Source organism: Phalacrocorax aristotelis, chromosome 4, assembly GCF_949628215.1.
Source record: "Phalacrocorax aristotelis chromosome 4, bGulAri2.1, whole genome shotgun sequence".
NCBI lineage: Eukaryota > Metazoa > Chordata > Aves > Suliformes > Phalacrocoracidae > Phalacrocorax > Phalacrocorax aristotelis.
This window is the reverse complement of record NC_134279.1, coordinates 35096146-35113205: the sequence shown is the minus strand read 5'-3', so window position 1 is coordinate 35113205 and position 17060 is coordinate 35096146. Positions and strand designations below refer to the sequence as shown.

At 39.0% G+C, this 17060-nt stretch overlaps 1 protein-coding gene across 2 annotated transcripts in view; it reads left to right on the top strand.

Moving 5' to 3' along the window:
• FBXW7 (F-box and WD repeat domain containing 7) overlaps nucleotides 1-17060 on the top strand; it is a 190397-nt gene that overhangs the window by 66997 nt on the left and 106340 nt on the right. The window lies entirely within an intron of this gene.

The following is a 17060-nucleotide window of genomic DNA, read 5'->3' as shown; positions in this document are numbered from 1 at the left end:
TTCTGTCCTCATGAGCTTTCTCAGGATGCTCACTTATGAAAGTGACCACTGAAGAAGCAGGAAGCCCACAAATTAGGGTAGCAAGATAGGATCTTTCTGGTGATTCTAGTTGACCACTACTCTTCCTCATTCATTTGTCAAACAAAAATAATAAAATTATTTTATCCCTTGGAAAATATTTAACATTTTAATTGCATTTACAGCCTGTTCTCTGATTAAATAAGGGAAGTGATGGCCATTTGTCTCTGAATATTGTTTGTACAGTTCTTACGATTTCAGAGACGTGTGTTATGTCTTAAACTTCGTAGGCTGTAGATGCCAGCTACTTTGTAAGACTAGGGTTGATATTCTTAGTTCACTTTTGATGGGTCTTATCAACATGGGGAAGCTGTGCAACAGAACAGACGGTTCTGAATCTGAAGTGCACTCTTACTAATTTCCCAGGCGGACTTTGCTGGGCTGCAGTAGGCATTCAAGTCAAGTTCAGCTGGGCTGATCGCAGGTTATAGCCGCGTGCTGTCTGCCCTGTCCCTCTGCTGAAGGAGATTGTTCGTGTCTCTAATCTGTTTGTGGAGCTGCTCGTGCGAATGCTTCCTAATCCGTTTCAGGCAAAACGAATCTGCTTAGCTGAGAATTTAAACTTGTAAGCTAACCTGGCTCATTCTGACTGAAGCGGATTAGTGATGCTTATGTGCGCAGGTATGCCAGGAGATCTGGTTGGATGCAGTGATAAGCAGATTGGGGGTGGGAGGCTGAGCTATGCCGCAGGAGGAGTGTATGCATGTCTGTCTACACACTTCTTCTTGCAAGATTCTTTAAATAGCTTATTTTAATGTGTCAGGAAGTCTCCTTTGAAAGCAGAATAAACCTTGTGCGGAACAAGCGTGCTGGGGAGCTTGCTGAGCACTTGCTTTCTGTTAGCTGCTAGTCCTTACCTATTCTAAACTTTTTTTAATGTATGAGTGCTCTGTTGCAGTTCTTTTAATTCAGTGAGCTAGTTTCCCTGTGATGCTTGTTTTAGTCCTAGTATATCTCTGGTTATAAAAAGTTCAGCTGATATTTCAGTTCCCACTAGAACTGTATGCACACAGCTAAAAAGGAAAAAGACCAGCTAAATGATCTTTCAAAAAAAACTGTTAAACTGCTGTCAGACTTTTAAAGTTGATTTGTTATGTTTTAAAGAAGCCCGGCTAGGAAATCTGCTGAAGCTTTCTTCCATTTTTCAAAGACTTGTCACCAAGTTCTGTTGCATAACTAAGAGAATTTCTGTACAAGCTTATAAAAATCGTGCTTTTTTGAGGTTGGTAATGTGATTTCTAGAAGTCAGCCATTTCTAGTTGATGCATGGTGTCTGCATCTGAGCTGCTTAATACTTCCTTGTTGGGGTATAAATGATGGAGTACTCATCATCCAGTCTGTTCCTTCACCAGTGGCAGAAAGACCTAGTAATGTCCAGCCTACTATCCTGCTACTGTGAGTCAAGCCTTTTCCAGATGATATGACTATTCAGAAAAAGTTGCCTGAATGAGTTTGTGTTGTAAATTTATCATCTGGGACTGAATAGACTTGGAATTAGACTTTAAGTTGCCTCCTCCTGTCTACTTGTAACAAGTCATTTAAACAGACAGCTCCAAATCAGTTAAGATTTCTTTCTGGTGAGCACTAGTGCTGAGCATGGCAAATGTTGCTCTCTGGGACAGTTCCACCTCCCAGGCCAGATGTACAGCAGGATTCTTCTCCCCCACCCGCCCCCACCCCCAAGGCAAAAAAATCAAGGAAGGCAAGACTGTATTTGGCCACTGCGTAAAACGTGGCTTTGGACCAGAAGTTCCAAAAGAACCACAGCTGCCTAAATTTAAGCTGACCCGTACTTTTAAAACTGTCAGTTCCTCAACAGAGAGGTCAACACTGATTGAGTGCTGGAGCTGAGTGAGCTATGGTGGTCAAACAGTTGGTGCTCGCAGTGTCAAAGCAGTTATTTCACATATTGAAACAAGATAGCAGTAGCACCTAAAAGAGCTTAGGGGTTTCAGGTCAGTGCCCACCCATGAAGATGAGGTATCTTGGAAACATATGCTTGATCTCACTAGTGTCTGAGGAGTCAGTGTGGATCTGTGGACTCCCCGTTGGTACCATCACCCCATATTAACTGCAACACCTTTGAGTTTGGCTATGAACTCCACGGGAATGGGTTTCAGTACATGAGCCCTGCACAGTTACAAGTAGAAAATATGTTCTTGCCAGGCTTTGATAAAAATATATGATCTACATGTAATGTTACTAGGAAATGAAAGCATTTCTTAGAGCCTAGTTACTTTCCACGATTCTTATTGGAAAAAGAAAATGTATTTGCCAGATATTTCCCAAATGTCGAGATGATAGGAATGGGAATGTAATACCTTAGAAAGTTCAACTGTGTTTTTGACAACATTTTACAATTTATACCTAATCATTGCCTCTGTTGGGCAAATAGCTGACTCCTATGTCCTGGTGACCAAAAAGTGATTTCTGAACTTTGGACAGAATGGTACCATTTGTTAATCAGCCTTGCATCTGAGAACATGGAAGCCCACATGTAGATTATACGAAAAAATTATGTCAGACACAGCCTAGAAGGCCACGATGGACTTGGACTTTACATTGCCAGTATGTTTTGTACTATATTCTGTTTTCCTCAGTGTAGGACTGGACCTTTTGAAAAGCTGAGTTATTTAGTGAGAGTGTCTTACAGTTACTAAAAGCTTTTTTGGGCTGCTGCGGTGAGAATGGTTACTGTAAGGTCCATTTTGCAGGCTCCAAGCTGTGCCTGCCATAGGACATAACCTAATCAGCCAGGTTTTCCTGTAAGGACAAATGTAGATGCCCTGTTTTTGATGGTGCGGCTGCTACAAACAACCAATGTATTATTCAGAAAGTCATCCAATTCGTCATTCTATCAGTAGAAACAGTTGTAGTGAAATACAACTGTTAGCAGCTGGACTGTTCCACACATCGCTCATACATGGCAGTGATAAAACCATGTTCTGAATTAGTTGGATAATGGCCTCAAAAATCAGTTTAGATCAGTCAGTTATTTTACAAGTATTTTTCATGAACAATTTCCTCTGTTAGAAAATGAACAGCCAATGCAGAAATATGCCGTGCCTGTTGAGTGCATCCAGAGCTCAGTTCTCTTGTGTCAACAGGGTTTGACTCTTCAGGCTCCCTCCCCTATTTTTGTTGTGGGTCCCTGTGGCATGTAGGAGACAAACCATCTTGTCTCACAGATTGTACCATCTTGGCTGCCTTGGATTTCCACCTGTTATCTGGCAAGTCTCTCCCTCTGAACATCAACACACACTTCACTTAAGGCCTGAGCAACTTCATCGTCTTGCTTCAGACACGTGCTGGTGTCCAAGATCAGCATAGCTGCTCCCCCTTGCAGTGCACTATGCAGCTGATGTAGCAGCAAGGGCAGGCACTAGGTTTGGACGGGGAGCAGTGCAGTCTGTGTTTGATCGATACAGCTGGTGCTGTTTAGCACTGCTGTCTGGGAGGGCGGGTGGTTACTCTTTGCCTGTGTGAATCTGCACTGACAATGACCTTGCAGTGTCAGGAGTGTAGACTGGCCTGCAGTAAAGGTGGACTGGGGCCTCTTCCTCTTTGCCATGGTGTGATGGGCTCACTATAGCAGAGAAGCGGTCCTAGCCCTGCATGCCTTTCCACATAGGCAGGAGAAATGGTGACCCATGCAGGCTAACTCTGACAGAATGGTGGTTTGGTGAGACTTCTGTCAACAGTCAGGTTTAGATCCATGTGGCTAGCAAAGAAGCATGGCTTGCTTTTATTGAAAAGCGTAGCTTTAAGCTTATGGGTAGGTGTTTATTTTTGCAGTGGTGTAAGATGTTAATTGGTCCCTAGCTTGTTATGGGCTCTCTGCTGGAAGGGTGTAAGATCAGCTGTCCTCACGACAGTTCACGCTGGTCATTCTTAACCCAGTGCCAGCAACATCATATAAGTTAGAGGAAACTGGTGAGTTTAAGTTGGCTTGCCTAATTTTGTCTGGAATGGGTTAGGGGGCACTCATTTGTCTTTGGTAATGTTCCACTGAAAATATACTGTGGCAGAGCAGTAGCGACACCTTAAATTACAATAATCTCTGAAAAGAATCTCTCTACAAACTGGTTTTTTATCCATTCAGATTATGATCCCAATTTCAAAATTTAAGATTGTTTATATTTGTACATGCTGTATCAATATTTCTTTTAGTTGGTAGTTCAGGTAAATCATTTATTTGTTCACTGTATCTGTGGCCAGTGTTTTCCTGCATTGGTCTTGGCTCTAGTTATTGCTTGTATTCATACCACCTTTCTGTAGTAGGAAAGTGCTGTAGAGCAGATGCATGGAATATTTAGAGTTGATGGCTCTATAGGATTTAAAAGAAAGTCAAATGCCTGCCTGACATCAATATTGTAGGCCACCTTACATTCTTATCTAGCCATCTACCTTCACCTCTGGTTGTGCAGATGCAAAAAAGTTACTTTCCTGGCCCCAGAGACACTTTGGCCAAGCAAATTTAGGTTTCTGTAGGTTGTTAGGCAAATGCCCTGCTGCTGAACCATACTGCTTAATTGGTTACTGAAATAAGATTCTCAGAGAGCCATTTTAAGGGCATTAAATCAATAACAATAATTGCAACCATTTCCATTTCTCCAGTAGAGTCTGCTAAGAGTCTGTTTGGGCTGGGGCCAGATTCTTTTAGACAGGTTGGGATATCATCTTCCTCCAAACCTGGCAATCTCACATGCTGTTTGTCAGCAAGCGCTTTGTTGTTCTGCAAGGTCACATTTAAGACCTACTGCCGGAAAGCTTCCCTGTGACACAGAGAATATAACACTTAGGAACCAATGTGTGGTAGGCAGTGTTCTGGAGACATGAGGTTAACGAGAAGGGCATTTGCGCTTTATTTAATATCATGTGGAGACTATAATTGTGCTTGGGAGGGGAGGTTGGGGTTGTGGTGTGTTGTGTGTGGTTGTTTTTTCCTTTTTTTTTTTTTTGTATGTGACCTTGTTTTACTTACGTCTTTCTACTACTGAAGATGCTGAAAATGTAGACAAACAAGTGTATTAACAGATTTCAGCAACTCTGATAAATGCTGCCATTCTGTTTCTCTTTGTATTTCTTGCTTTTATTCAAAGAAAAAAGTGCAGGTCAAAGTCTCCTTATCAGATGTTCATACAAAGGCATTGAACGAGTTCATTGATTTGGAGTTCATCTTTGAAAATACAGTATTCAGAATGGAGACAATATTACCCAGCGGATACTGCACAAAATCTGATTGAACATTTCATAAGATATGAATTGGGACTGCGGACAGATATGTATTTTATGAATAAAGCCTATTACTCCTTGTTCTTTTAGAGCAACCTCACAGGAATAAGGCCGAGCTGTATTTTTTTCCCACCAAAATGGTAAAATACACCAGTCTTATTATCTTGTGTTGCTTGCATGAAACATGTTTTCTACCCCAACATGATCCCCAGTTACATTTTCTTATCTTGGAAATTCAGTTTATAATTCTGCTGAACTAAACACAAATAAGAAATTATCTTTGTCCATAATATATTACAGCCTTTTGCTCCCAGCTGCTTTAACAGTACTGATAGAATTACTTCATTTTTTTTTCCTAACAATTAGGACTACATGACAGCTGAATATTATCGATAATCGTCCTTCAGACTTTTTGTGAAGAATAGGCAACCAAAATCAGGAAATAAAAATAGATATTTTTAGCAGTAGCCTGGAATAAGCATTGTCCACTATGGATCTTGAGATAGAAAATGTTGTTGATAGCTTGACAAGACTTGGGGGTTTTGTTCCTTTTCCCTTGTCTGTCCTGTTGTATACTTGGAACAATATAGACGGACTGGGAATTTTAAAAAGTCGGGGGGAAAAAAAAGTGTAATGTTCAAATTAATGGATCGCTATTTAATCTCTAGGGTATTATTTATTTTTACAATAAATAGATCATTTTTCTAGAGGGTTAATCTGATGCAGAGGCCTGTGACAGAACAGAATGAAGAGGCTGCACTTTTCATGGGATAACCTGCATTGCTTCTCCTTTGCTTCGTTAGTCATTATTAGGAGGCTTGAAAATACTGTTCTGTGCCTTGAAGCTTCTTGGGAGTAAAGGGAGATGATTACTCTTGGTGATTAGAGGTAGTATAAGAGCTGCTTGTAACGGGGTATTTATTTTAAACTTTTTAAAAATTGTTCAAATACAAATGTTTTTAAATAGTAGTCACTGCTCTTGATTCTCACGTTTGACAACTTCAGTCCTGCTGTCACCATCTTTTTAACCACTAGAATGCTTTTCAGTGTAAGGGGTATATGTGTTTCCATCTGTTTGTGCTGTCATTCCACATCAGAGGTATCTTAAACAGCTCTGAGGTAGGGGAGGGTTTAGTACTTGGTGTTAATTTCCTTCCCTTCCTCCTATTTAAATTTAACCCAATTAAGTTTAAATGCAACAAAATTTAATTGCTCTTTGTCCTCAGGTCTATTCCCCCACTTCAGTTAAAGATGACCTTTTTTTGGTCCACCTTTTCTGCTCTGTGTTTTAAGTTGACCCTTTTTTGGCAATCCCTGCTGTTCTGCATGTCTGCCTGTTTGTGCTGCACTTCTGCCTTAGTTGAATTGGAGATCAAGTCCAAGAAATCGTGCTACCGTTTTGCCAGGCATCTGGTAAAATTACAATTCAGTATCAGAAAAACCCCTAATTTGGGGAAATGGACCCAAAATTACTTTTATGGTTAGTGGACAGGAAAGAAACTGAGACGGAGAAGTCAGCTGAGTGGTCTATAAAGCACTTTGAGGTTTTCAGACCAAAAGTCTTAATGGCAGTGTTATTGCTGCCAAATGCTGTTTTGCCTTTGCCTTAAGAATAGTTTGCATTAATAATGAGCAACTCTGCTTGGAAGTTACTTATGTATTACTCTTATGATACAGCTTCGCAAAGCAGCACCACGCTAAGTAACAGGCTATGTGAATGGATTCGTAAAGTGGTTTAGCATATCGTACTGCTAAGGTCTGTAGGTCTTCCAATTGGAAATGGATCCCAGCCCCAGTGCCACATTCAATGATGATATGGATGCTGAGAAAAATTTGTATTGAGGCTGTTTTGCCATACTATGCTAGCCTGTATGTTAAGCCTGGTGGTTGTGAAATAACTCTGGGCTGGAACTAGGCAGGTTTTAATCAGCAGTTTGGTAAAACATTTTGCCTGTACATCACTGTGGGAGCAGAGAGGAGATGACAACAGCAGCTCTTGTTTGTGTATATTCCCAGGGAGAGGTGGTCAGCTAAGCGTGCCTTGGTAGCTGCACACATGCTGCACGTTCTGCAGTTGTTGAACGTGTGTGTTAAACTAAGATGGAGTATATTTCTAATTTAAGATTTAAAGTGGTGATGAATTTACTATTTTCCTAGTAAGTTATTACAGTGAATAATTGTCCTCAGAGTTACTTGCCTTTGGATTTTTTTCATTTCAGCATTTAGAGATTGGATTTTGCTTCTTGTCCGTTAGATAAAATCCCTGTTTGCCTAGATAGTTGGGGAAAAAAAAGTAGTTGTTTCTGCACAGCGATCACATTGCTTGTTTCCTTAATTGTTACTGAATGATAGTTCTGGACTTCATAGTTGAGATTTCCAGTTCCTTCTGTTGGTACCTGTAGCTTAACATGTGTGTTAACTCAGCCTTCCATGACATGGTAACACCCTAGCATAGCTTAACCAAAGTTTACCACTAGAAAGCAGTGTCATCCTTATCGCTCCTTACCTATGGATGAAAGGCCTACAGCTGCATAAAACCATCCTAAGCAGCTGTTGTTCCAGGCAGCTGGGGAGGTCCCCATATGCAGTGGTGTTGACGATGCTGTAAAACTGACCATGAGGACTTTTCTTATAGGGAATAAAGGTGGTCTGGTTTGGGGGCAGAAAGGTATGTGTAGAAAGTGGAACACAGTGTTTAGGGCTGTGGAGATTTTGGGCCAGCTTGGAAAGCTATCACAACTACCACTGACCCACAAACCTCATTTACTTACTTTTGGGGAAGAAGGGTAAATTCAACCCCCGAATTATCCAAACCTGTTAAGTTTTAAGGATTGCTTAGTCTTCCTTTGCACTGTAAGAGGATTCACGGTCTTTTTTGTAGAGAAATTCTGTATTACATGTGTATCTATCAAGAAGTAAAGAGTTGGGATGATTCTGTTTTTGCTCTTCTAGCCTTTGCTAATTAGGCATGCAACAGCATCTTTAAATTTGAAGAGTATAATAAACTGCCTGCCTGTTTTTCTAATCTGAGACTTTTTCAGCCCCCGTGATTCTCAACTAATGTAACTAAAGATACTCTGTTTATGTTGCTGTAAGTATGATCTAATGTTTGCTTTTGGCAAGAAACTCTTCCTTCTTAGTATGCACAGAAGGCATAGTTTACATGAGACCAAAATATTAACAGATAGAAACTTTCTGTTCTAAATTGAGCAAACAAGTGTACTTTTGCTATATCATGAGTGATAGTGGTATAGACATCTTGTAGTAATCTAATGGGGGGGGGGGAGGGAAGCAAACAAACAAAAATACCCCAAACAACAAAAAACCCACCTCCCAGGTATTAATTAATTACGCAAGGTAAGAATTTTTTTTAGAGAGGTAAAAATTTTAATACAGGAACCCAAGTAATGGTACAATTGTTAAAGCAAAAAGGATAAGACAGTAATTGAAAGTGATGTGCTTTATTTTTCTAGCGTTGAGGTCCTTTCAATGAGCAAATGGACACTGCTTGATATTAAAGATTAAGTGGAGGCATGGAGGATTATATGGAGAACTTGCCTGTTTTGTTTTCAATAGTTGCTGGAAAACTTGGCAGCCTTTAAATAACTCAAAGCTTTTACTTCTGCTTTCCCTTTTCTGAGGGAAAGGGGAGAGAAGCCTTTCATTAGTTGCACATGATAGTTAACTTGTCACATTTTACAGCCTAATCCTTTTTCTTTAGCGTTGTTAGTGAAAAGACAAACCAGCCATCTTCTGTATAACAGTAATTATTAATATAACTACTAAAAATAACATGATTATTTATATGAACACAGTAAGATCAGTCATAATGTACTCCTCCTACTGTGGATTGTTGCCTCCCATTATACCTTTCAAGGGAGTTTAAATGATTTTATTCTAAATTATATCCATTCACTCTTCTTGATGAAAACATAACAATGCAGAATTAAAAATGAGTAACTTCTTTACTCTTACTATTAGTCTTGGCTTTCAGGGAGTGAAGAGGTATGAACAGGATTCTTGAAACGGGTATGAGCTCCCCACTTGTCAATAACACTGTACTGGTATTAATAACTAGTCAGTTGGGATATGGCTTTTAGGAAAAGGACTTGGAATTTTGATATTTTTTTTTCAATACAGTTTTCTTTTTACTGGGTTATGGAGGCTTCAGCAATTCCCTCATGGTTTGCATTTCCCTCATATCTCCACACCACCCTTACCACAGTATCTCACAGTAATTCTAATTTTCTTAAGTGTCAAAATTTCAGGTAAAAACATAACTTGTGTACCATGCTATTCACTAATTATTTGCTATGATGTTGTTCTTTTTAAAACAATGAAAATACAGGCTTTTTTTTAACACTTCAAATATAAGAATTAAGGTCATGAATTACAGAGAAGGGTTTACAGAAAAAAAAATAATCAGTGGTTTCCTGTCTCTTATGTGATGACTGCTTTAATTTTGTCATTGGGTCTCTAATAATACATTTTATAGCATGATTCTTTGCTAGAGCGTTAAAAACTGTTATAACTTTAACTTCGATTGATTCCCATATACACATTCCACAAGAAGTCTTTCTGAGTTAATCTCTTCTGTGTAAGATTTCAGCCAAAGCAGTCCTGTTTTTGAGGCGAGTGCAGGAGGAGGGAAGAAAAGGGGTTTTGGCTTAAAGCATTAAGACTTGACGCTTGCCTTGCTGTTGCAGAAAGGATCCATGGAATCCACTTGATCTGTAACGCATTCAAATTCTGTGTTTGTGTGTGCGTGAACCCTGCAGGTGGTTGTGTTGCTCATGAGTCAGCGTGTGCCTGTACACAGCAAGGAAGCACGGTGCATGTTTTGCAGCTTTTCCCAGTCTACCCACGGTCACTGTCTGTGAGGGTTAAGTGAACCTGTATCAAAGAGACTGGGATTTTACAGTGATGGCTGAAAAGTCTTGTTCATCCTCTTACTCATGCAATACAACATCATTTGTTTCTGAATAAAGAATTGACGTTAAAAGTTCATGTACTGTGACGATGTTAAATGTGTCCCAATGGAGATCATGTGGAAACTCTATGGAAAAAATAAATGTAAGAGAAGAAATGATAGATCCATAAAATAGAAGAACTTATTCTTCCACACTAATAGGACAAAGATCTACTGAACAGAAAATCTTACTTGATTCAGCAGTAGAATTTGGACATCTGCAGATGGAAATTTATGTATGAATGTAGCTGAAGGTCAGAAGAATGCAATCTGAGTGCTGGACTCTTGCTTTCTTAGTGATATAAAAGATCTTAATTTGTGTAAAGTAATGAGACATGATCATAGGTATTTGATCATAATGTAAGGAATAAGTATGTTGACTGCTTTGTAGCTCAAGTTGTTTCTTCTAAACCTTTGCTCATGAAAGGTCTATTAATCTCTCTTCTACTTCCTTATCATGCCACTCAGCTTAAGTACTGATAAACATATGTAAATTCTTGTAGTGATTACACATTTCCTAAACTTACTTTTTGCATTTTCATTCTTTAGTGGGTTTCGTGTGCTGTTTCATATTATATCCCGTATTAAATACTTTACCTGTGTCTGCCAAAAGAGGTAGGATTATGTGATTGGTCCTCCATACCGCTTTCTTTCCAGCCCAAAATTAAAGCCAAGTTTTTTTTAATGGCTGCTGTGTGTTCGTCCCCATAACTGATAGCAAGAGACATTGCTCTGTCATGCTTTTACTATCCATGTATTATCAGCTGTTGTGTCCCATCTAAAATCCCTTCACTTTCTGTGGGGAATGGATCAGAAAGGAGCAGAGTGTCTGCAACTGTAAAGTCGCACTGCGGGCTAAAAAGGGATTGGGAGATAGAGGCATGGGATTAGAGAGGGAGCTGTGTTAAGAGGCAGTCCTGGGAGAGAAAAGTAAATTTGGATGATGAAATAGGGAGAAGGGATAAGGGTTGTGGAAATAGGATTGTAAGGTTAATAGAAGCAGGTGAACAGAAGGGAGAGGCATCTTACAGTAGACCTTATGTGGTGGGAAGACTGGAATTGCCTTTGTTCAGAAACATTTAGGAGAGGAGTTGAGGGTGCAAGGACTTGAAAAGCCTCAGAGGGTAGATAGAAAATTGGGGCCAGATTACAGTAATGAGGGGGATAATTAAAAGTGGCCACACAAGAAGATTAGGGGCAGCTGGGCTTAATTAAATTTGCACAGGAAACTTTAATGGTGGTATTTTTTTAAACTTAATGAATACTAAATCTAGTGTTTTGTGTGCTGTCAGATTTATGTTTGACATAAGTAAGTAATTAGGGGAGTACTTACATCTAGTGTTGGTTACTTTGACCGCTTTGCACTGAGAAAATAACCATTGGTTGTTAAAAGTATCTTGAGAGAGTGAGAAAGGGAGCAGGAGAATTTATAATCTAACAGGAGTTGTGTGCTTCTCCACAAAGTGTTGGCAGAGCTTAGCTGGGCAGGGTGATAGAGCAGAGCAGGAGCAGAGAATCTTTTTAGCTGCTAATTTGTTCTGGAGCTGTGCATAATGGAGTTGACAGAGATATTTGAGGTGTGTATGTGTTTGGAAGTAGTTTATTGTTCTTAGGAAAAGCATGCATACTTTTACAATGAGACCCATTGTTAATGATGCATTTTATTTTGATGAAAAGTTATTGCAAGTTTTTAAAGCTGTATGTTAATCCTCCTCTAATCAACATTTTGTCCTGAAGAAATATGGAAAGTTTGTTTATTTTCCTCTTCTGTAAAATGTATTCAGCTCAGAGTTCTATGATGTGGAGTCCATTACTATGATCAAGTTTGCCATCCTGTGTAACGCAGCAAAATTATGCCCCTGTAACTTTTGTTTAAAGCTCATAACTTTTGTTTAAGTTGTGGCTTTAGTTGAAGTATCTTGTCTTCGTGAAGTCCTTGCATGAGAATAATGGTCCACTACAATGAGCTAAAAGAAGATGGTGAATTCTTCATTTGACTTTGTGTAGTTTCAGTTTCCAGTTATTGCATGTTGATTGTTTTGTTACTTTGCTATTGTTCAAAATTTTTTCCCATAGACAAACTGTATAGCCAGTAATCAGATCAATCTATTGTTTTATTTAATACAGCATGTGGGTTGCTTGATTGTCGTATTTTGCATTGTTAGCTATCATGGCCACAGGGTCAAATTTTTAAAGAACATAGTCCATAATCTTACAGTGTTTAATTACATTTTTTTTATTTCTACCTGCATGATGCTGCATTTAATTCTCTTTGTATGTATGTTTTTCAAATGGACTTAACAGGTCTTAAGTGGCTGGCAGCACTGGGCGTACCCGTCATTCCTGTACCTGTTGTTAGGTGCATTTGCACTTGGTGTGTTAGTCTGGATTTGGATCAAGAGCATACTTTTCAAGTGTAACTCCTGATTGTGCATACCTGCTCCCCAGCTGAATGAGTTAAAGCCCAGCTGTCCCAGAGCACCTTCTGGGTGAAATTAAACCAGAAGATGTGCTCCAGCTGTGAGGGTCAGTGTAGGCCCTGGGCATCACAGCTGGTCTGAAAATAACAGCCCTTTCCCCTCCCCAGAGCCCATCTCCTGTGGGTGCTGAGTCCCACCCAGCTCTGCGTGTCTGCCTCTGTTGGCTTGCACTGCTTGCTAGTGTAGACCTAGCTTTAAGTTACCAACATGCCAGTTTCAGTCTTGGGTAATGTGTGCTTATAAGGATTTTATTTTCCTTTCAGAAGGTAGATTGGGATGTTGAAATCAGAGGAGATCCTTAGCTTGGGTGGAATGTTCCTTTTTAATGTTCTATTTACCCAATTATAATTCAGTATTACTCAATTTAATATATCTCAGCTTTTTTACTAAGTTTTTATTAATATTTATATTGATATGTTAGGATTTAATAAAATATCTATAGAAGTTTTGGTTAGTCTAGTTGTCTCTGTCCACCAAATCTGTAACCTCAAAAAGGTTTATTCTAGGAGCACCTACTGCCCATAAACCATATTGTGACTGTAACTGTTCTGTCTTTTCACTAATTGCTGTCCTGATCAGTATTAGCATGACTTAGGTCAGTATCCAAGTCAGTCTCATTCTCTAATTTCAAAGTAAATTCTTTAAAACCTTTTTAAGTTCTGCTATACTTTGTTAAAAAAAACAACCGAACCCTCTACCCTTCACCCCACCTCTCTGCATGCACCTCATTTCCTTTTTTTTTGCTTTACAGTTTCAAGGGATAGGAATAATAAAAAATAGCAGTACAAATGGAGAATTCCTGATTTTCTCATAGTTACGTTTTTATAGGTTAAAAATGTTTAACAGCTTTTGTATCTACTAGAGGGACAGAGATATTTCAGCAGTATAGCAAGAAGTGAAGTGATTGCCCTCTCTCAGCACAGAATGCAACCAGTTGTACTTGATAAACCTTAGGAGTTTTCTCCATAGTTTCCCGGTGTTGCTTAGCATTTCTTATAGGTGGTTTTGAGCAACTGTTGTTCTGGGTTATTTTTATAATCTATCTCCTGTGCAAGTTTAATGGATAAAGCTGAAGAACTCTGCTTAAGTAGCATTTAATCGCCAATATAGGTGGTGGGGGTGCATTCATCAACTCTGAATTTAGAGTTGGATCAGCCCAGGGATGTCCATTTTCCTTAGGGATTCCTTGTATTTTGCTTTTCCATATGATGGGCTGCAAGTGTTATGAAACTTACCTGAGGATTGCCAAGTTAGACTTGCTGACCAAGTTTAATGAGTTTTGCATGTTTATGCGAAACATTGCCACTACATTGCAATGTTTTGGTGTCTGTCTGGAAAATAAAAATCTCTGTGGTCTGAGGTGGGTACGAAAGCAACAGCTTTTCTCTATGGATCTGCTGGGGTTTAGCTGTTTTGAATCATTTTGGGCTGTAAGAGTGTAAATGAAGCAGACACTGTACTAGCTGAAAACACAGCAATTTAGTTCTCTGGTGGTTCATTTGTAAACACACTTCTTCCTGCAAAATAATAAATTCTGTCTTATTCCTTATCTACCTTATAGACGGATATGATTGTATCTTGTGTATGAGCTGACGGTAGTTAATTCTGAAAACACGTGACAGAAGGCAGCTTTAATGTTTCAAATCTCTCAGATAATGTACACCCATCTGTTCGTTAGTGAATACATCACCTCTTTGCACACTGATTTCTGATGTAACACTGCTTGTAATTAAATTTTGGTAATGCATTTTATAGGCTTCTGGAAAAACCAAGTTGAGTTTATTAATGCAAATACAGGGTAAAACTGAAATCACTTATGACAAGCTAATTTTGTGAATCGATGGTCACTACAAAAATGTAGGAATAAATAAAAATATATAAAAGTACTAGTATATGTTCATGTTTTTAATTGGCTGGAATTTCATTTGTATATTAACAGTAACAATAGTGTTGTTTTGTCACTTAAGCACTTAGCAGAATCATGCATTTATTACTTAAATATTTCAATGCTGACCTTTCATGTTGGTTCCTATAGATACAAATTGAATGTATTAAATTATGGAAACAAATGCAGCATTTGCAGTTTTATCAAGTAAGTCCTAAACCAATAATTGATGCATATCTTTGAAATAATGCTGTTGATACTGAAAAAATGCAATTAGAGCTTTCAAGCTTAATTCATGGCTATTTAGAGAATCAGTTGTGGTGGAAGCTAAAATTGCTACATTGTGAAGATGTAAATCTCATGTTTGGTCTTTTTGTTACTGATTTTTACATGATTTAATGCTTTAGAAAATCTGTATCTTTTATCTTTTTGTGAGAAAATCAGATGTAGTGTTGTCATGTTCATAATGTCCAAACTGTGTAGCAAGCCTGCTAAATAAATAGGTTGTAGTAGCCTTAGATTATATATGCAACAGAATTTGACATTTGATGAAATGGAGTTATTAAACATCACTCCAATATGCGATGGTTTCCAGGCTTTGGGGAAGAATATTAAGTGAAAATATTTCCTTTAAATGCCACGAGGAGTGCACTCTTTCTCAAGTGCTACTTACTACAAATATAGAAAATTAAACGCATTTACTTTTGATGCCTGTTGCACTCAAGGCTGGAGTCATTAGCTTCTGGTTTGGGTCGTGTGCACCCCAGTGCCCTAATGCTTTTATTCCACTGGTAAAAGCAGGAGTCAGGACAGCCTCTGCTTGCTTCCATTGTGTCCTTGCCTTGACGTGTGGAGCTTAGCTGTCTCTTAGTACTAGCTTCTCATTCACTGATTGGAGCTAATCACTAGTGGGCACTTTCTTTGGAACATGTTTCAGCTTTTGAGCTCATGAGCTCTTATTTGGGGGTGATTGTCACTTGCGTAGGTATGTGGAAACTTGAGAACCACATCTTTGGGATTTAAGGAATGTTTTCCTGAGGAAGAGGGGACAAGTGTACAGAATCCCATCTACGAATCCTCCTCAATGCAAGACTTGAAGAACATCTGTAAACATGTTTCTGTGACTTTAATGGTACAACACAATTAAAATTTACTTAGAGCTATAGTTTCTGATACTTTCTTCCCTCCTCACCAGTAAGTTGAATGCGTTTACGAATGTCATGGAGCAAAGCTGGGGTTTATCTGTTCCACACCTCCATCATCCAAGGCTCTAGGTTTTTTGTTTTTATTTTTTTCACTATAAGAGATAGAGGACTTCCTCAAAAAGGAAGGGAGAAGAGGTTGGGAGAATATATCCTTCTGCTGAAGTACTCATGGAAACTTACACATTTCACTGCTCATCCTTCACTGCTCCTACTCCAAGGACACTCGGCAGTTGTGCTCCCTTCCAGTACTGTATTGCTGGGCTTTCTGAATCTCAGTCTCACAGTGTAGCCTGCTGAGAGTGTGCTGTGGCTTATGGACACCCAAGCACTGTGGTTCTATGCAGTATGAAAAAGTTATCTTCTCTTTACACGTTTTCGTGCGCAACCTGTGAATCTGACCACTTGTTGAGTTCATGTCTGACTTCACTTAACACATCACTTGAACCTAGGGGGACTGGAGTCAGGATGTGCCGGCCTGAAAGATTCTATAGCTGGAAATCTAATACAAAATTTAAGATACAGCTAGAATGTGTTATATCCCTCTGCTCTTGTATATTGTGTAGCTGAATGTGTGGATAATTTGGAAATCGCATTAGTATTTCTCAATTTCTTTTCACACACACATCTAAATATGGCATTTTTTTTTAACTGTTCAGAATCTCATTTAACACTTCTTGTAACTTCTTAGAGTTTGGAGAGCTTTACTGCTCACAGTGATTTTTGCCAGGCAAGGTATGTGCCATTTCTGGGCTGCACTGGCTACCCAGTGATGTCTACTCTCCACCACTGGGTGTCTCGGTGGCCAGTTTAAGACTTGGAAGTGACAAGGCTATGTTCTTTAGTGGGGGTTAGCTTTTTAATTTATCTAAAAGGAAATCATAGTAACAAGAAATGAAACATTCAGTTACACCTGAAAATATGCCTGCTCTCAAGGCATAAAAGCAGCTCATAATTTCTGAGTAATAGATCAAGCCTGTAATGAAATGAGAGGGGAAAACATAATGCCATTTGAAAATTAGCTTAGTCTAATTTTTATCATATACTTGGATCTTCTCAACATGAATGTTAATGGTTCTTGTGGGTTCTTAGGAGGGCAGGTAGTTCTTCCGAATTTTGCAGAATCTGGTGCTTACAGAGGTCATGATCAGACAGATAAGCAATGATAGATTGCTACAAAGTTGTCTGCAATCCATGTAGGTTTTTCCAGT